Genomic DNA, 11,491 nt, shown 5'->3' with positions numbered 1-11,491 from the left:
TTTTTGCAAAATTAAGATTTTTTTTATTATTTATTTATTTTTATTTTTTTTTACAAAAATTGCCATATTATCAGGTTATTTCTGACATGCATATGCATACAACAAATTACACCCCAAAATACATTCTGCTACTCTTCCTGAGTATGGCGATACCACATGTGTGAGACTTTTACACAGCATGACCACATACAGAGCACCAACATTAAAGTAGTACCTTTAGGCGTTCCACAAGCAAAAATGACACATCTCATTTCACAGCCACCTATTACATTTTTGAAGGCCCTGGAGTACCAGGACAATGGAAATGCCCATAAAATGACCACATTTTGGAATGCTAACACCCCAATGTATAATCTGTGAGGCATAATGAGTCTTTTGAACGGTTCATTTTTTTCCAGAAGTTTTTGGAAAATGTGTAAAAAAAATGAAAACGCATTTTTTTTACACAAAGTTATCAATTTATAAGATATTTCTAACACATAGCATGTATATAGCAAAAATTACACCCCAAAACACATTCTGCTACTACTCCCAAGTATGGCGATACCACATGTGTAGGACTTTTACACAGCCTGGCCACATACAGAGGCTGAACATTGAAGTAGTACCTTCAGGCGTTCTAGGAGCATAAACGACACATCTCATTTCATTCCTACCCATCACACTTTTGAAGGTCCTGGGGCACCAGGACAATGGAATTACCCACAAAATTACCCCATTTTGGAAAGCAAACACCCCAACGTATATTCTATGAGGCATGGGCTGCAAATAGGTACTCAGGTACTCTGATGGGCTGCAGCTAGGTACTCTGGTACTCTGATGGGCTGGTGACAGGTACTTGAGTACTCTGATGGCCTAGTGACAGGTACTCGGGTACTCTGATGGCCTGGTGACAGGTACTGGGGTACTCTGATGGCCTGGTGACAGGTACTCGGGTACTCTGATGGCCTGTTGACAGGTTCTCTGATGGGCTGGTGACAAGTACTTGAGTACTCTGATGGCCTGGTGACAAGTACTCGAGTACTCTGATGGCCTGGTGATAGGTACTCGGGTACTCTGATGGCCTGGTGACACGTACTGGGATACTCTGATGGCCTGGTGACAGGTACTCGGGTACTCTGATGGCCTGGTGACAGGTTCTCTGATGGCCTGGTGACTGGTATTTGGATACTCTGAAGGGCGGTGATAGGTACTCAGGTACTCATATGGACTGTGACAGGTACTCAGATGAACTGTGACAGGAATTCAGGTACTCAGATGAACTGGGACAGGTACTCGGGTACTCTGATGAACTGTGACAGGTACTCGGGGACTCGGATGGACTGGGACAGGTACTCGGGTACTCTAATGGGCTGTGACATGTGCGCACGCACGATCGTGCGCATTCCCTGTTTAAACGGGAGGATGTCATATGACGGCCTCCCGCCACAATAGGTGCGCCGCCTGGCCGTCATTTGACGGCTGGCGGTCAGCATCTAGTTAATCTATTTAACTGTTGTTGAAAAGATGGATGACTAAATTGGTCACTGATTTTTACTTATTTTTTTAAATGTCAGAAATATTTATTTGTAAATTTTGTGTTCTTTTTGTATATTATTCTCACTTTAACAGATGAAAATAAACAAGTGAGATTGAAAACTAAAATGTTTTATTTAGTTGCATAATAAGTGTGCACACTAATAGTTGCCCAATAATTGTGCACATATAGATATTCTCATAAGAAAGCCAAAACCTCACTTTTACTTTCCTGAATATTCAGGTTTGAGGATTAGCTCGGCTTCCGGGGGTTATACCGGGATGATGCCCGCACCTGCAGGCATCATCCCGGTACCGTTTTTCAGAGCGGCGATTGGCTTTCCAGCCATAACAACCAATGTGGCTAAAAGCCGCTCGCCCCCCTCCCGCCGCTTTTACCAGGGTTCCCGTTCAATCGGGAGCACCGATGCACGATCCGCCACTTCTGGCGGCTAGGGAGGGACTGGAATGAAGCCGTAAGCGGCTTTATTCCTGTCTCCTAATTGTAAACACGGAAGCAACGTTATGACGTCACTTCCCGTTTACTCGGCTGCCAATGGCGGAAAACGGCGAAATAAGATTTTTTTTTAAAGCGCCGGCCCCCACAACCCACCCCCCCGTCGCGGCGAGCTCGCGCAGCAAAGAAAACGCATACGGAAGTTGTGCCCGCATATGTAAACGGTGTTCAAATCACACATGTGAGGTATCGCCGCGATCGTCAGAGCGAGAGCAATAATTCTAGTACTACACCTCCTCTGTAACTCTAACCTGGTAACCGAAAAATTTTTTTAAAGCGTCGCCTATTGAGATTTTTAGGTACCGTAGTTAGTCGTCATTCCATGAGTGCATGCAATTATAAAGTGTGACATGTTTGGTATCTATTTATTCAGCGTAACATTATCTTTCACATTATGCAATAAAATTGGGCTAATTTTACTGTTTCATTTTTTAAAAATTCATGAAATTGTCCCTTTTCCCAAAAAGTTGCGTTTAAAACACCTCTGCGCAAATACCGTGTGACATAAATATTGCAACAATCGCCGTTTTATTCTCTGCTAAAAAATATATATGTAATGTTTGGGGGTTCCAAGTAATTTTCTAGCAAAAAATATGTATTTTAACTTGTAAACACCAAATGTCAAAAATAGGCTTAGTCATGAAAGGGTTAACATTTTGGATTGATTGAGAGCACTGTAGTTCAATAATGAAATGAATCCCTTAAAATACAACTTGACTAATAGTTGTGCACACAGTGTAGTAGCGGAGGAAACTAAGGTGGAGGCAAAGGAGCAGCAAGGCAGGATGTCTGCCAGGGCGAGCTTGCAGATGAGTGGAGAGAGTAGCCAACTTATTACACTGGATGGCCACTGTTATCTTCCAGTCCACTCTCAAAGTTTAACTGTGTGGGTCTTTTTCAACACATCTTCTGCAGACCACTCTGTAGTCACTTGCAGTCTCTGTCAGCCATGTTGCAAGCATTGTATTAGCATTGGCCATTTGGGTACCACATGTACGAAGAGATAAATGAGCGCTAATTTGGCACCTGAAGGATGCATGAAGCAAAAGAGCCACACTCTTCTTATTCCTTCCAGCTCTTCCCTTTCTACCTTTCCCCCCACTATACAAGATTCTCTATCAGCAGCATCATATGATAGGGATGAAAGCATTTAAAAGTTTGTCATAAGTTTACCTTACAACACTTACCACTAGGAAGTGGGCAGGGCTTTTTTTTTCAGCTGGAATATGGTGGAACCCAGTTCTGCCATTTTCGGCTTTGGTCCTCTTCTTCCCACTGTCACTTGTAAACCAAGAAGCTTGGCTTCTTGGTTTACAAGTAACAGCTTGCTTTCCAGCAGCTCCCACAGATCTCATTTACAGAGCGGCTTCCAAAGAGTGCAGGGAGATGCAGGTGAGTCGGGTGCAATGCAGTCATGAGCTGGGGAGGAGTGTCCCTCAGTAGGCTGCATGCATCCTTTGGGACCCCTGCCTCATCCAATGCCATCTCTGAATGATCTTGCAGCAGAGAGGCGGAGCCTCCTACACTATTGGAGCGAGGTACTGGAGCCGGCCAGTGGTTCAGCTACAATGGTAGGACCAGGACATGTGGAGGATAGTGGAGCTTTTGGGGGGGTAGGGGGTGAGGGTAGCGGAGGGAAAGGAGGGTAAAAATGTAATATAGATGAGGGATGCCGAGGCATGACTGTGAAAGAGAGCTGAACTCTCTTTCACAGCTGTGTGTAATGTACTCTGCAATCTGTACTGTACCCATGAATTCTGAAATCTGTGCATTTCACACCCCTAATCTCTGCAATATGTACTGTACCCCTGAACTCCACAATCTGTGTGTTTTGCACTCCTGAACTCTGCAATCTGTACTGTACCCCTAATCTGATCTCTGCAATATGTAGTGTACCCCTGAACTCTACAATCTGTGTGTATTGCACCCCCCTGAGCTCTGCAATCTGTGCGTAGTGCACCCCTGAACTCTGAAATCTGTAGCATATCCCTGATCTCTGCAATCAGTAGTGTACCCTGAACTCTGCAATCTGTGTGCAGCGCACCCCTGAACTCTACAATTTGTGCGTATTGCACCCCAGAACTCTGCAATCTGTGCGTAGTGCACCCCTGATCTTTGCAATCTCTAATATACCCCTGAACTCTATAACCTGTGTGTATTGCACCTATGAACTCTGCAATCTGTGTGTAGTGCACCCCTGAACTCTTTAATCTGTGCATATTGTACCCCTGAACTCTACAATCTGTGCACATTGCACCCCTGAACTCTGCAATCTGTGCGCATTGTACGACTGAACTCTGCAATCTGTGCGCATTGTACGACTGAACTCTGCAATATTTAGTGTACCCCTGAATTCTGCAATCTGTGCGTAGTGCACACCTGAACCCTGCAATTTGTGCGTAGTATACCCCTGAACTCTTTAATCTGTGCGCATTGTACCCCTGAACTCTGCAATCTATGCACATTGTACCCCTGAACTCTTCAATCTGTGTGCATTGTACCCCCTGAACTCGGCAATCTGTGGGTATTGTACCCTTAAACTCTGCAATATGTAGTGTGCCCCTGATATCTGCAATCTGTGCTTAGTGTACCCCTGTATGCTGCAATCTATGCTTATTGTACCCCTGAACTCTGCAATCTGTGCTTAGTGCACCCCTGAACGCTGTAATATGTGTATAGTGCATCCCTAAACTCTGCAATCTGTGCATAGTGCACCCCATAAGTGCAATCTGTGTTTAGTGCACCCCATGAACTCTGCATGGTACACCCCTGAACTCTGCAATCTGTCTTTAGTGTACCCCTGAACTCTTTAATCTGTGCATATTGTACCCCTGAACTCTGCAATCTGTGCACATTGCACCCCTGGACACTGCAATCTGTGCTTAGTGCACCCCTAAACTCTGCAATCTGTGCGTGGTGCACCCCTGAACTCTGTAATCTGTGCTTAGTGCACCCCTGAACTCTCCAATCTGTGCATAGTGTACTCCAGCCCTGAACTCTGCAATCTGTGTAGTGCACCCCTGAACTCTGCAATCTGTGTGTAGAGCACCCCTGAACTCTGCAATCTTTACCAAGTAATTATAGACCCGTTAGTTTAACTTCTATAGTTGGGAAGATACTGGAGGGATTAATAAAGGACCACATAGACGAGTTCTTTCAGGAAAAAAATATTTTGAGCAACAGACAGCATGGATTCATGAAAGACAGAAGTTGTCAGACAAACCTGATTTCTTTTTATGAGGTGGTAAGTAAAACCTTGGACAGAGGGGTGGAAGTGGACGTGATATATTTGGATTTTGCAAAAGCGTTCGATACAGTTCCGCACACACGGCTCATGTGTAAGGTAAAGTCTACAGGTTTGGAAATATCAGTTTGTAAATGGATAGAAAACTGGCTAAAAGACAGAATTCAGAGAGTAGTGGTTAATGATTCTTACTCTGAATGGTCTAAGGTTATCAGTGGTGTACCCCAAGGTTCAGTGTTGGGACCCTTACTTTTTAATATCTTTATAAATGATATTGGGTCTGGGATCAAAAGTAACATTTCCGTGTTTGCAGATGACACCAAGCTATGCAGTGGAATAGCGTCCTTACACGATGTCTCCAATTTACAAGCCGACCTCAATGCTCTGTCTACTTGGGCGACTATGTGGCAGATGAGGTTTAATGTTGAGAAATGTAAAGTTATGCACTTGGGGGCTAAGAATATGCATGCATCATACATGCTAGGGGGAGTTGGGGGAATCCGTAGTGGAGAAGGATCTGGGGGTTTTGGTAGATCATAAGCTCAATAATAGCATGCAATGCCAAGCTGCGGTTTCCAAAGCGAGCAAAGTCTTTTCCTGTATTAAGAGAGGTATGTACTCCAGAGAGAGAGATATCATTTTGCCCCTGTTCAAATCATTAGTAAGACCTCATTTGGAATATGCAGTTCAGTTTTGGGCACCAGTTCTCAAAAAGGATATCGGTGAACTGGAGAAAGTGCAGAGAAGGGCAACCAAACTGATAAGAGGCATGGAGGAACTCAGCTATGAGGAAAGATTAGAGGAATTGAATTTATTCACTCTTGATAAGAGGAGATTAAGGGGGGATATGATCAACATGTACAAATATATAAGGGGTCCATATAGGAAACTTGGTTTCGAGTTATTCACTTTACAGTCAACAAAGAGGACAAGGGGGCACTCTTTACGTCTAGAGGAAAAGAGTTCTGGCCAGCTCAGTGGATTGCTTTAAGAAAGGCCTGGATTATTTCCTAAGTGCACATAATATAACTGGGTACTAACATTTATAGGTAAAGTTGATCCGGGGAAAATCCGATTGCCTCTCGGGGGATCAGGAAGGAATTTGTTCCCCTACTTTAGCAAATTGGATCATGCTCTGCTGTTTTTTTTTGCCTTCCTCTGGATCAACTGTGGGTATAGAATTGGGTATATGGGCTGGTATGATATTTATTATATATATATATATATATTTTTTTTTTGTGGTTGAACTGGATGGACTTGTGTCTTTTTTCAACCTGACAAACTATGTAACTAACTATGTAAATATGCGTAGTGCACTCCTGAACTCTGCAATCTGTGCTTAGTATACATAGTGCTTGGCCATATTTCTGGTTTTCCAGCTGGTAGTTTGCTCCCTTCTGTGAATTTGCGTCCTGTGCTGTACCAGAGTGGAAAGTTAATAGTCACTTTTTCCCCCATATGGTCATCCCTGCCCTCCACCATCATGGGGAAGGTAGTTTCCTGGGTGCTGGGAGTCAGGTGCAGGGTTCACATGGTCTAGCACAGCCTTTCTCAATCGGGGTGCCACCTGAGGTCATTAGGGGTGCTGTGGCATCCTAGTTGAGATAGAGTGTGGATTCAACTCTGTGTACTAATGTATAGCATGCCGATTTTAGCCCTGTATACACAGACCAGCAGAGCTCCAAATTCTACATCTGCACTCAAGGGAATGAGCAGGGCGGTGGAAGAGGAGGCATCTTCCTAAGTACTGATCTCTCCATCTCCGCCTACAGGAGATGGAGACTGGCTACATCAATCACCTTGCAGGTTACATAGTTGGCGAGGTTATAAAAAGAAAAAAAAAAAGACACAAATCCAACCTGTTTGTGTGATTTTGTCAGTATTACATTGTATATCCCTATATGTTGTGGTCGTTCAGGTGCTTATCTAATAATTTTTTGAAATTATCAATGTTCCCTGCTGAAACCACTGCCTGTGAAAGGGAATTCTACATCCCAACCACTCTTACAGTAAAGAATCCTCTAGGCAGTTTAAGGTTAAACCACTTTTCTTCTCATTTTTGTGAATGGGCACGTGTCTTATTAAATTCCCTTACGCGGAAAAGCTTTAGTCCTATCATGGGGTCACCAGTACAGTAGTCTCTTCTCCAGAGAGAACAAATTCAGTGCTCATAACCTTTCCTCATAACTAAGGTCCTCCAGACCCTTTATTCGTTTTTCTGCCCTTCTCTGAACTCTTCCCAGTTCTTGCACATCCTTCCCGAGGAAAGGTGCCCAGAACTGGACAGCATATTCCAGGTGTGGCCGGACCAGAGTCTTGTGAGTGGGAGAATTATTGTTTTTTATCTCTGGAGTTAATCCTCTTTTTAATGCATGCAGATATTATGTTTGCTTTGCTTTCAGCTGCTTGGCTTTGCATGCCATTGCTGAGTCTGCCATTTACTAGGACCCCCAGGTCCCTTCCCATCCTAGATTCCCCCAGAGGTTCTGCCCCCAGGTAGTAGGTTGCTTTCATATTTTTGCCACCCAAATGCATTATTTTAAAATTTTCCACATTAAACCTCATTTGCTATGTCATTGCCCACCCCATTAATTTGTTCAGATCTTCTTGCTAGGTTTCCACATCCTGCAGAGAAGTTATTGCCCTGCTTAGCTTAGTATCGTCTGCAAATACAGAGATTGAACTGTTTATCCCAACCTCCAGGTCGTTTATGAATTAACTAAATTCTGCAGAAAATGCAATGTCTGCCTACATAATATGCTGGGTAAGGGCAAAAGTGACTCCTTTACATCTTCATCCACTGCACGTAGATACCTCATGAAACACTTTACCACTTGTGTCACGAGGTACATTGTTTATTTGATCACCTGTCCTTGCAACCAACAATATGTTGGCCGCACTATTCGTAATTTCTCCATTAGAGTCAACGAACATCTTAGCAAAATCAAAAAAGGGTGCGATAAACACCCTGTTCCGAGACATTATCTTGAAAAACACAACAGAGATCCTACGGGCACCCGTTTTCAAATCATTGACAAATTTGTCCCAAACTGGAGGGGAGACTCATGCCTGAGGGGGGTTTCGCGTCTCGAGACATTTTGGATCTATGAATTGAGGTGCTACTCCCCCTTTGGCATGAACACAGACTGGGACATTAACAGCTTTATTAATCAGGCCTAATCTATCTTATTATGGATCACTAGTGCCATATATTATCATTTTTATTATTGATTCGTTTTATACTCCTAACTACTTCTTTAGTCCTCCTTTTCCTCGGTATTATACACCAATATACCCATTATCCATTCATGGGCACTTTACTTTTCATTTTCACTTCCTAAATTCGCGCTCTCTGTGACACAATTCTCAATTCACCGTATACACTTTGCGTCCCCATCATATATTTTTTCTTACATAATTTTTTTCTTTCACATATCTCCCTTTCAGATCTCTGCTTGAATCTGGTTATATGCGTTTATTACGCATTTTTTCTAGATCATGTGGGATCTGGGACTGAGTTCCTTTCACATTCTCACTTTTATGTCCAAACTTCACTTTTGGCATTAGTTGAGAATATGCCATTTTCATTATATTTTAAGGTCCTTCTTTTTGGGTTTCTGGTACCTCAAAATTTAAATTTATATCTTTCAGGTCAATATGTGCGTAATTTGGGCGCTTTACATCTGACCCATGCGATTATTCCCAATTTTCCACTTCACATAACCTTTGGCTATTAGTGGCAAAATTTTCCACAGTAAGAAGTATAATCTGACTGTTTAGTGATATTTGTCTTTTCTTTTTATTTGTGTACTTGCGTTCCTTTATTTGCGGTATCCTTTTGCCTTTAAAAGCGGTGACACTTCCGTGGTTACCACGGTTACGTCGGGCTCTATTATTGGACGTGACGTGACATCGTCACATCTCCCATAGTCCCCGGGATCATCTCGTTGTTTCCACCCTTGATCCATCACTGCGCATGACATGACGTAATTACGTCATTAGTCAGGGCGCATGTGTACATTGATAGACCCTTGGATTGGCCCTTTTGCTGCTGGCCACGCCCAGTGGCGTGTGACGCCTTCCATGTGGGAAGTTGGCGCCAGATTGAAAGGCTCTTCCCTCCTCTACATCTCACACGCCCCCTTCTGTTTATTCAGTCTCTGCACGAATACGCAATATGTGACGTTTGTATGCACACGCCCCACTTTGCCGGCATGCACCTATAGGCGTTCACTAAGTTTGCTGTGATCTGCAGCATGGAACGCATAATAATGAGTAATTTGGCGCCAGGCTTTGAAAGATACCTCCTCCTCACACTTTTGCCCAATGATATGCAAATATACACGCCCTTACTCCACAGACTTGAGCTCTTCTCAACCACTCCCACATCTAACCACATGACACACGCACTCAGTGATTGGTTCAGTTCTTTCTGTGTCATCTCATGTTATGACACTTTAGATTATCTGATCTAAACTTTACTAAACCGATCATCATGTATCAAGTTTCACCATGATCACTTATACACATCCCCAGGTCACACATTGCTGGTATAACAAGTAAGAGACATTTAATGATAGAGCTCTATTAGATATCACCGCTGAGAATTTCATAGCTCTGTTTTTGTTATAATATATACAAATCAGCTTGCTCTTGGGTTGGTATAGTGCAGCTTATGTACAATTGACAGTGCAGATCTGATCGTTTGTACCATGACTGGATGTGTTTTTTGTATGCGCTCTGTATGAGCACTAGGGCTGTTTGCAATTCATAAGTCTGATGAGACTGTGAATTATGCAAATACAAACTGACAGTCTCTGGTAAATGTTTAATGTATTTCACGTATATTAACAATGTAGGTGTTACCTTTATGTATTATTGCTTGATGTGTCCCTTGCATATGCTTCATAAGTGATTTGTATTATGTTGCATCCATATATCTGATTAGGCTATGAATAATGTAATCTATTCAGGGTTATCCATGCGTGAGCATGGTGGCTTATTTTTATATTTTTTATTTATTTTTTAGATTTTATTGTCATCAATACCCAGCTAACATTCTGCATGTGTGATATTTTGAGATGTTATTTGCATTTGCTTATAGTGTCTGAATTGGTATACTTTGGTTTGACTGAATTGTATACTGTAACATTCTGCATGTGTGATATTTTGAGATGTTATTTGCATTTGCTTATAGTGTCTGAATTGGTATACTTTGGTTTGACTGAATTGTATACTGTAGCTTTAAGAGGTTGTCTGAGATTGGATGTCCCGCCTCTTGTTAGGCGGAACCTCTCTCTCATTCTCTATATATTTGTCAGCAATGTGGTGGGTTCCAACATGCCCCAGTTGAAGACACATATGTCGAAACGCGTCGGGCGAGCTGTTGGTACCCCACATTGCTTTTAAGTTCATTTCGTTTTTTTATGTGATCACTAAGTCATTTGTTACCTTTTGACTTCAATAAACCAACGTTTTTATATCGTTTGACCCGCACCATGTGGAGCCTTTTTTTCTTTTCCCTTCTTTCCATGGATTTGGTTTAAAACCTCACAAACACCCCCCTCCCCATTCGGGGGAGGCTGGAGTATTGGTCCAACGGGCTGCGTTTGAGCTTGACCACTTCGACCTTTGATGTTCCATCTGAAAGGACCCATCTTTGAGCCTATAATCGCCTGGAGCTCCATCACCAGCTCAACTGACCTCTCTCTTCACACTCTTTGGTCCTTGACTGTGACCCCAAGCCTTCTAGACTCAGCCGTCATATGATTGCGTGAGTCCAACTGTTCCGGTAAGAAGTATTTATCTACTATTGTTACAATCAAGTCTACCTGCATGAACATATTCGTCTAGCACACCATTCTCCTTCCATGTGACGGTTTGGCCACTCCTATGCCATCAACATAGTGGAATGAGTGCCTTATGTTGGACTTTTACTTTCAGGCATCTAGTTCTGTGCGATTTTTTGTTCTGTTATTTTTTTGATTTGTGTTGATTACACTTATTATTATTGAAGCGCTACACTGTTTTTATTATTCCATCTGTTGAACTTTGTTTGTTTTTAGTGTTGGCGGCTGTTTTGGCTGTTGTGGCCATTTTTTTACAAACTACAGCGCAGTGTTTTCCCCTTTTCTAAATAGGATTGGTCCCAGGACAGAACCCTGGGGGACCCCACTGTCCACCTCTGGTCATTCCAAGTACTCCCTATTTATCAC

Source organism: Lithobates pipiens, unplaced genomic scaffold (assembly GCF_037356315.1).
Source record: "Lithobates pipiens isolate NorthernLeopardFrog02 unplaced genomic scaffold, aLitPip1_a1.2 Scaffold_23, whole genome shotgun sequence".
Taxonomy (NCBI): Eukaryota; Metazoa; Chordata; class Amphibia; order Anura; family Ranidae; genus Lithobates; species Lithobates pipiens.
This window is presented reverse-complemented; position numbering follows the sequence as displayed.